Genomic DNA, 7925 nt, shown 5'->3' with positions numbered 1-7925 from the left:
CCAATAGATGTAAGTAATCGCTGGATCATAGATAATACTAAAATAATCAAGATGCGGTGGGTTTTGAGCATTTATTACACTAGTTTATAATAAAGTTTATTTAGTTGTACATTCACATCATTTAATTTTTCACAGTGCCTCTGTTTATCAGCCAGCTTGAAAATTCTTGAAAAATTAACGATTTGCTCTCACGAGCAGGTTTGAGCCCGTGTCAGCACCCCACTGGGAACAGGTCTGGGCAGTCCTGCTAGGTTGCAAGGTCTACGAGGCAGGGCCACCGCTGCCTCGTTCACTGCTGGACCCTTGCCACCGAGCTCAGCATTTGGCACTCAGTAAATGTTTCTAGAATTTATGAATAACAGGTGGCAGGAAATGTCCCTTGCAATGCTTTTTCCTGTGGCAGGACTGAGTCAAAGCCAAAGAGCCCTTGCCTCCTACCTCTCAGAGCTGCCGGGACGCCACACCCATCCCCTCTGCTGTCCCCTCACTCACATCCTTGGTTGGGGTCTGCTCCCCGCAGGGTAGCTAATGCCGTGGAGAGAGTGGACTTTGGAGCTGGACCATCTAGGCTCAGATCCTGACCCCAGCTCCTCCCTGCTGTGTGACCTTGAGCAGCTTATTTAAATCCGCCCCCCCAGACACATCAGATAAGTAGAAATAATCTCTTTCTCCTTCAACAAATATTTATTGAGCACCTACTAGGTGCCAGGCACTGTCATAAATGCTGCAGACACTCCAGAGAACAGAGCCCAAAAGGAGGCAGGTGTGCCTGTTTAACAAGCATTTAGGAAGCATCATAAACTGTGATGCGGCCTCTAATGAGGAAATGCTGTGTAGGATGGGAGGAGTTTGTCCAAAGGCAAAGGGGAGAAAGAACATTCTAGGCACAGTGAGCAACCAAGACCCAGGTGGGAAAGAGTCCTTGGGAGGTGTAAAGGGGTGAGAAAGTGCCTGGCATACAGTAGGAGCTCAATAAATGTGCCTTCCTTTCCCTCCTCCCCCCTCTGATTCTCCGTGGGTCTGAGGGAGAGGGACTGCAACTGCCCTGGATGAGAGGCACCCACCCAGTCGCTGGGCACCAGCTGGAAGGGCCACAGAGAGGGGCTGTCCCTGTGGGCTCAGGTCCCTCGGGCTGGGATGCAGAGCCTGGATCCCTGCCATCTGTCCACCCAGGGGGTCAGGCTGCAGCCCCAGAGAGCACCGCCAACTCACAGGCCCTGGGCAGGCTTTTACAGTGGGATTTTTAAGTCACCTGTCGATAGGGGCATTCGTATGGCTCTGTGGTCTCTAACCAAGAACACGTGTGCATCCTGTTTGCTTTTATCCTGTGGACACCCCAGATCCAGCGACAGATCCCAGTTCCTCCCGCTTTGGCCTGGAACCAAATTCCTTCTACTAACTTATGGTTTGTATTTCCTATCCCGACCCCATGCTCTGAATATGCTTGTTTTCATTTCCCCTTCCCTTGATGTTTGTTTAATGTATCTATGGTTTTAAGGTGCCTTGGATTCTTTACTTGAATGTGGTAGGAGAAACTAGGTAAGGAAGGAAGGAAGGGAGGGGGGGAGGGAAGAAGGAAAGAAGGAAGGAAGAAGGGAAGAAAAAAAGGAGGGAGGGGAGGAAAGGAGGAGAGAAGGGAGAGAGACTGAGAAATGGAGACACAGGGAAAGAAGAGAGTTTATTGCGGTTCAGCTCAAGAACTGTCCAAGAAAGCCAAATCCCTGGACCACGTGGGCAGCTCCCTCCATCACCTACTGCAAGTGAAGCCTTTTCTGCACACTGGAGATGCTAGGCAGAACAAGAGACAGAAGAGTTCCCAGGTGCACGGACCGTACTTTCTACTGTTCAGAGTGTCTTGGAGACGCCACCAGTTTGTGGAAGTGAGTGCAGAAGGTAGGTGTGTGCTGCCCCCGGATCCACAGGACCATCCGCCTGCGCCCCAGCTGGCTGAGCACTCCTGGACCAGCGGCAGATTCTTGAGCAGACTGGCTGTCCCTGGTGCCAGGAGTCGGTGGGTGAGCAGAGACGGAAGCAGCCTAGGCCAGGTGTGGGAGTGATTACCTGTGCAGCCCCGTCCACACCTGCCCTGTGTCCCCCAAACCCACATCTAATCTCCTGCCTTCTGAGGTTCACTTCCCAGGTCTGACCTGACCTGAGCAGGGGCTCACCCCAACTTCTCCACGCAACTTCTGGTCTTCAGGTGCCTCTCACCTCCTGAGCTTAGCTGGGACCTCCCCCATCTGGACCTCCCACAGGTGCCCTGTAGTCCAGCACAGCCAGAGTGTGTCAATGGCTCTCAAGCCATTCTCCAAGGATGGATCGCGGGAGCAGGTGGAAGGGTCAGTGACTTTGGGATGGCCCTGCCTTCCCAGGGTTTCCTGTGGTCCAGTGGCTGCATCCACATAACACCAGAGCAAGTGGCCCAAGAGGGAAAAGTTCAGCATCGTCATCAATCACGAGAAAAGAACTGGCTTGTTTTGACTATATACTTGAATGAATTCAACTAAGTGGTCAGTAAGTATTGAACTGAATTGACCTGAAAAATCTAATAACCAAAATTACTGTATATGGAGGACTAATGGGCCTGACGTGTCAGTTACATTTTTCATCTAATTCCCATAACTATATCTGGGAGAAGTACTATTATTTCTGTCACATTACAGCTGGGAAAATTGAGGTTCAGAGAGGTCAAGGAACTTGTCCAAGGACACACAGCTGGAAGATGGTAAAGACAGGATTTAACCAACCAGTGTGGTCCAGCGCCCACATTATTAACCTCACTCTCAACTAGTTCCTCTCATTTGCGTCTCAGTTTCCCCAGTTGTAGAAGGGGGATAATGACAGTACCAACCTCACGGGCTGCCATGGTGGTGACTGTGGAATTTCTCTGGGGCTCTTGAAGTGTCATGTAGTCAGGGTGATGCTCTCTTGACCTCTGATGCCAGGCCCAAGACTGGGCTGGGCACCAGTTGCCTCTGGGTCCTCAGTGACACTGCTTGGCTCGTCTTGCCTGGAACACGCCCTTCCCATCTCCCACGGCCTCCTCTGGGTTTTCTTTCAAGGGCTGCTCTGAGCCTAGATGATGCTCCTTGTGAAATGTTTGTCTCTGAGCTCCGAGGAGCAGGGCTGCCTGCAGAATGAGACGCACGGCCCACTAACCGCCCTGTGCCCACAGTTCTGTGCACTCCTGCCACCCCTGCACCTTCTCAGAAATGTTCTTTAAGTGGCAGATGCCACTGATGTCTCCCTGGTACCAAAGGGCACCAGGAGTGCTCGTAGCCAGCACCAATGGCTGCCCTGAGGCTCAGAGGCTGCCTCTCTGGTCCTGGGAAATGCAAATGCTTAGGGCAGAGATCTTGAGGTGGGGTGGAGTCAGGTTCTAGGTCAGATAGGGATCCACTGACTGGCTAACATCTATGGACACCGAAGGGCCCCACCTTTTGCCAAAATTCTTCCCCCATTCCTGTCCTGATCCAGTGCCTAACATCCCCATATCAGTGCATTTACGGAGAAGGGCTCAGCTCCTGAAGGCAGATGAGAAAGCAAATGTGGTACTAAAATGTGACACAATTAGCAAAGCAGGACCTGGCTTCCTCTGGGTCCTCCCAGGACTGAAAATGCCCTGGGCCCCACTGACAGAGGCACTGAGGCAGGGTTCAGAGCATTGACCTTGAGTTAGAAGTAACCAAGGCCTAACCTGACTCTGCTTCCTACCAGCTGGTGACCTTGGGTCAGAGACTTAGCACTGACGTCACCTCTAAGATAGAGCTCATGGTGGAATCCATCCCAAAGAGCATTGAGAGGAAGAAATAAGAGAGTGAGTGAACATCAAGGGCTGAGCACAGTGTCTGCCTCCAGCTAAGTGGCCAATGACAGGCGGAGATGCTGGAGACCCCTGGTCCAGGGCCCGCAAGTTCTCTCCTGCTGGCCCCAGACCCCCTCAGCCAAGACACGATGGTCTATCAGCCTCTGCTCATTTCTCTTGGCTCCAGCCCCAGCTCAGACCAAACCTTCCCAGTGGGACAGGGGCTTCTCAGTCATTCCAGCCCTTTTCTGAGCTTTCAGGTTGCCCTGTCCTCCTGCTTGGATCCCCCTCTCCTGTGCTTTCTTCATCTTTGGTTCAGCTCGAACCTGTACCCGATCTCCTTGTCCTTGTGTATCAGCTTCTGACTCAGTGCTGGGCTCTCAGCATCTCCTAGTGTCTGCATCTCCCACACCCGGGTCCGGGGATGCGGAATTCACATTCTACCTGTCTGAGGCCTGGGAGCCCTGGCCGCTGGTCTTCTTAGATGGAGACCTTGGGCATCAGAGCTAGAGAGCATCCCCATTCCGAGATCTTCAGGCTCAACCCTCTCATTGTGCAGAGGGGCACACCGGGTGCCTGGACAGGGAGGGACATTCCCCAGGCCCTGCAAAGTGCCGGAGCCTTGGCTTCCTCTGTTGAAGGCAGGAGGCATAGCTCCGGGGTTAGACAGGGAGGATACCTGAGTGGGCCTTAGAATTCCTGGAGGAACTTCCCAGGGAATTAAGGGCTCCGTTGACTCTTTGGGGCCCCCGTCTCCAATAACTCGCTCTCCTGGTGATGTAAGTAGGCAGCTCTGCCTTCATTATCCCAGTTAACGTGCAAGGAAATAAAAACACTTCACTCCTTTGACATGGTTTTTGTGCTGTTTCGCTTTTACAATCGTTCCCTTTAGTGCGTTTAGTTTTAAGCTCCTCAAATCCTGTTTAAGTACATGGAGACAAGGTGTCCATGAATGAAGCAATAAATAGAGAAGTAGGAAGGGCTGTGAGTTTGCTCTTCTTCCCCGCTTTGCCTCCCTCTCTCCCTAAAGCTCATCCCAAATGCCCTGACCAAATGCCACACCAGCTACCGGACAGTCCCCCAGGCAAGGGATCAAAGTTCACCTGAGGCCTCATAGCTCAGTGTCTGGGCAGGAGGCCTGTCTCGCTGCTCAGCTGGGGTCAGCCCCAGGTCATGACCAGCTCCAGGCCACCCGGGACCACCTTAGATCTCATTTCCTGGACTCCCACTTGATATCTGTCTTGGTCAGATTCTCTAGAAGCAGAGCTTGAGATGGGGACTCGAGTGCCCATAATGTGTTGAGAGGATGCTCTCCAGAGAAGGGGGATGAGGAAGCAGGATGAGGCAGGGGCAAGGTCATGGTCTCAGCAGGAGTCCAGCTTCATGCTGGTCCTACTGCCAAGCTCTGGAGCATAGATAGCACCATGGAGTCAGTCCCATCTTAAGGAAACAGGGAGGCCTTTTGTACATCCACATTGCAGATCATTGGTTGTGAGCTGCCCCAGGTGCCAGGAGATGGGAAACATAACCTCATGGGTAAGAAGGCATCTGAGAATGGAACGGCTGGGAGCCATTACCAGCCAACACTCACAGAGACAAAGGAATGGGTGCACCATCCAGGCAAAGGCGATCTGGGAGGAGAAACTACTTTGTCCGCTATTCTGGCCCAGCATCTCCAGGACGGGCCTTTGTCTCCCTCTATCATGACCAGCTCCAGGTGTCTCCCTCACCCCTGATGGAGGTCTTGCTGTGGGCCAAGCCCTATGCTGAACATGTCACATCCATCTCACTGCGTTTTTACAAAAAGCTCATAGTCAGGGCTTCTGAGCACTTGTTTACCACGGAGGATCAGAGAGGTTGAGCAATTATTCCAAGGTCACACAACTGTCAGGTGGCAGAACCAGGAGTCAAATCTAATTTCCAAAGACTATACTGGCACTGTGTTCTGGCCCCTGGATTTGTCAGGCCTGCTGGATTCCACTTTGGGGAACCTTCATTGTCTCCTGCAGCCCAACAGTTTAGCATCTTTTAACGAGTTTCCCCTCTGGACTGCTGGCTCTACTTCACACATCTGCTCATTTCTGGCTTCTGGTTCCCTGCCCTTCACCCCAGGCAGCCTCACATATCTGCCTGCTGATCCTGTCTCCACTACCTTCAGAGGCCTGAGTTCTGCCAGGAGCTGGAAGTATCTGACTTGCCCACAAACGACATAACACTGGGGAGGGATGTGGTTCTGCCACCACTGTCTTTGCTGACACCTCCATCGACGTAGATCTTCCTAAAGACAACAGACATTTATCCCTGGCAGTCAGAGGCACACTTGTAATCAGATCCTGGAGGCCTGAATTCGGGATTGTCAACAAATTGACGAGGGCTCTTCAGTCAGTGGAAAAGGGGCTGGGGAGCGGGTTGGGGAGGGCTTCAGAAATAGCCTGTCCTCTGCAAGAATCACCTCCCCCTGGGCCAGGGCTGGCCTTTGGCCGGAGGGACACAGGGTGGCCTGAAGCACACATGACAGAAATGAAGGAGGGAATAGGAAAATCTTGTGGAGTAGGGCTGGCTCTGGGTCTAGGGAAACAAACTTGGATATGGATGCAGGAAAGGGAGAATAACAATTAAGGATGATGGAAGATATTACTGGAGTTCACTGGTTTCCAGTTCTTTTCTCCATCCTGGGTACATGGGAGACACACTCCAACCCGTTATGGCAGTTAGGTAGAATCTAGTTCTGGTTGTTCTAGTCTAGGAAATGTGAGAGGACTTAATACAAGTTACTTCTAGGCTGAGGCAGTAAAAAGCACTCATATGATGCTTCAGTCCATTTATTTCTTTGCTGAGGTGATAACAGAGAAGGTCTCATGTTGAGATGCTGGAGCCTCACGATGGAAGCAGCCTGGATCACCAATTTTCACCATGAGGGACAGTCATCCCAGATGGTTGCCAGCCATGGAGAAATAAATGTACATGAGAAATAAACAGAATTGTGTTAAGCCATCAAGACGTGGGACTGTTTGTTGTTGTAGCTTAACCTAGCCTAGCCTGACTAATTGCAGTTTCTTGTTCACCTATTGTGTGCCAAGGATTGTGGTAAGTGCTTTACATCATCTCACAAAATCCTTACAACCCCACTTCCAGGAAGGACCTATTATTAACTACATTTTACAGATGAGGAAACTGAGGCTTAGAGGGATTAAGTAACTTCCACAAGTTATCACACAGCTAGTAGGTGGCAGAGTTGGAAGGCAAGCCCAGATCTGTCTGATTCCAGAGCTGGAATTCTTAACACACAAATTCCAGAGAGGTCACCTTAGTTTTTCTGCCCTTATTGGGATCTAGGCACCAGGGCTTGGTAGGACCCAGGGGAGCATTTGAAAGCTGTCTCCAGAGAGTCCCAGACATTGATGGAGTCCCTAAATTGTCAGTCAAGGGCCACAGGCAGACTGTGCTCCCATGGAGCTCACAGCCTGGTGGGAACCAGCCAAGCAAAAGTGTGGACGTTAGAATGAGTGTTGTGTGTGTGTGTGTGTGTGTGTGTGTGTGTGTGTATGTGCATGTGTGCGCATGCATGAGGGAGGGATGGGATGTGTTCAGTGAGGAGGCTGGACTGGCTAGGGGGACAGTGTGCTGATGGGGAGGGAGGAGATCGCATGGAATCCCCCTGGCTCCTACTGGGGAGGTGCTGGGTTTACTGGGGGCTATGAGTCTGCCCTCTACCCATCAATCCTTCCCAAGGGGACCCTGGCCTCCCTGACCTGTTGAGGAGACAGGGGACTGTATCAGTATACCTCTTCCTGCTTCTCAGGTTATAGAGTGGGGCTAGTGACCCCAGGAAGCAGAGTGATGAACCCATTTGTGGATTGCGGTCCTATCTACACTCTCAGAAGGCAGTGAGCAGTGATATTTGGCTCAGTTCTGGCTTTTGCAGGGTCATGAATGGAGTCCTGAGCTGGGGATAGGATGGTAGGTAGAATAGAAAGAGGCTGACGGATGTCGGTTCAAATCCAGCTTTTACCACTTGTTCCTGAGTGACCTGAACACGTCTCTTTACTTCAGTATCTTCATCTGATAAATAGGAACCGTCACATTTCCCTTGAAGGCCACTTGCGAGGACTAAACGGCC

This window comes from Monodon monoceros, unplaced genomic scaffold (assembly GCF_005190385.1).
Source record: "Monodon monoceros isolate NGI ecotype Baffin Bay Population unplaced genomic scaffold, NGI_Narwhal_1 Super_Scaffold_18, whole genome shotgun sequence".
NCBI classification, from domain to species: domain Eukaryota; kingdom Metazoa; phylum Chordata; class Mammalia; order Artiodactyla; family Monodontidae; genus Monodon; species Monodon monoceros.
This window is presented reverse-complemented; position numbering follows the sequence as displayed.